Here is a 2,177-nt window from a genome sequence, read left to right as displayed (position 1 = left end):
TCAGAACCGTCCAGAGTAGTGAAGATTAGTTGAAGAGCATGAATTTAGTTTTACATGCATTTAAAAGCAGTTGGAGGCCACGGAAGGAGAGTTGTATGGCATTGAAGCTCGTCTGGAGGTTAATCAACACAGTGTCCAAAGAAGGGCCAGAAGTATACAGAATGGTGTCGTCTGCGTAGAGGTGGATCAGAGAATCACCAGCAGCAAGAGCGACATCATTGATGTTTACAGAGAAGAAAGTCGGCCCGAGAATTGAACCCTGTGGCACCCCCATAGAGACTGCCAGAGGTCCGGACAACAGGCCCTCCGATTTGACACACTGAACTCTATCAGAGAAGTAGTTGGTGAACCAGGCGAGGCAGTCATTTGAGAAACCAAGGCTGTTGAGTCTGGCGATAAGAATATGGTGACTGACAGAGTCGAAAGCCTTGGCCAGGTCAATGAATATGGTTGCACAGTAATGTCTCTTATCGATGGTGGTTGTGATATTATTTAAGACCTTGAGCGTGGCTGAGGTGCACCCATGACCAGCTCTGAAACCAGATTGCATTGCGGAGAAGGCAGTGGCGGTTCTAGACCATTTCAACTGGGGGGGGGCCAAGCTGGGGCCAGTTGTACTGTTAGAGGGGCCAGTTACATTAGACGTTATTGTTGTCATCGTTTTCTTCACTGCATTGCATTGCAGGCATTAGCAGGCAAAATACCATGTTCATAATAATCATCGTTGCCACTGTCTAATAACGGATGTAAAAAAAGAACGATAGCAAAAATTAGTTTCATACTGCACATTTTGGGGGGCCACAAGAGGGTCCAAAATTTTGGTCACGGGGGCACTGCCCCCCCCCCCCACAAAAAAAAACGCCACTGGGTTAAGGTACGGTGGGATTCGAAATGGTCGGTAATCTGTTTGTTGCCTTGGCATTCGAAGACCTTAGAAAGGCAGGGTAGGATAGATATAGGTCTGTAGCAGTTTGGGTCTGGAGTGTCTCCCCCTTGAAGAGGGGGATGATCGCGGCAGCTTTCCAATCTTTGGGAATCTCAGACGATACGAAAGAGAGGTTAAACAGGCTAGTAATAGGGGTTGCAACAATTTCGGCAGATCATTTTAGAAAGAGAGGGTCCAGATTGTCTAGCCCGACTAATTTGTAGGGGTCCAGATTTTGCAGCTCTTTCAGAACATCAGCTATCTGGATTTGGGTGAAGGAGAAATGGGGAGGCGTGGGCAAGTTACTGTTGGGGTGCAGGGCAGTTGACCGGGGTAGGGGTAGCCAGGTGGAAAGCATGGCCAGCCGTAAAAAAGTGCTTTTTGAAATTCTCAATTATAGTGGATTTATCGGTGGTGACAATGTTTCCTAGCCTCAGTGCAGTGGGCAGCTGGGAGGAGGTGATCTTATTCTCCATGGACTTTACAGTGTCCCAGAACATTTTGAGTTTGTGTTTCAGGATGCAAATTTCTGTTTCAAAAAGCAAGCCTTTACTTTCCTAACTGCCTGTGTATATTGGTTCCTAACTTCCCTGAAAAGTTGCATATCACAGGGGCTATTCAATGCTAATGCAGTACGCCACAGGATGTTTTTGTGCTGGTCAAGAGCAGTCAGGGCTATATCCATTCCTGGTTCTACATTTTTTTGAATGGGGCATTCTATTTAGATGGTGAGGAAGGCACTTTTAAAGAATAACCAGGCATCCTCTATGGGTTGAGTGAGGTGTGAGATAGGATAACAGAGGGACAGGGCTACCGGCAGTGGAAATTCTCTAAGAGATGAGGGCTGATAATAAAGGCTTTATCAGGTTAAGTTGAATTGTTAGCCCCTGTGAAAACAAACAGGGCTCCTCATTGCAATGTTTTGCCTCTGGCCAGGTCATCATCATTGGGCTCCCAAGTGGCCCAGCGGTCTAAGGCACTGCATCTCAGTGCTGGAAGCGTCACTACAGACCTTGGTTCGATCCCATGCTGTATCACACCCGGCCGTGATCGGAAGTCCCACAATTGGCCGAGCGTTGTCCGGGTTAAGAGAAGGTTTGGCCGGGGCAAGCCGTCATTGTAAAATAAGAATTTGTTCTTAACTGACTTGCCAGGTTAAATAGAGGTTACGTAAATAAATCTTTGTAAATGAAAGTTGTCTCACCAGACTAATTTGGTTGTATTATAAATAAAGACACACCAGGACACTGAG

This window comes from Oncorhynchus tshawytscha, linkage group LG16 (assembly GCF_018296145.1).
Source record: "Oncorhynchus tshawytscha isolate Ot180627B linkage group LG16, Otsh_v2.0, whole genome shotgun sequence".
NCBI classification, from domain to species: Eukaryota; Metazoa; Chordata; class Actinopteri; order Salmoniformes; family Salmonidae; genus Oncorhynchus; species Oncorhynchus tshawytscha.
Note: the sequence above shows the minus strand (reverse complement) of the source record.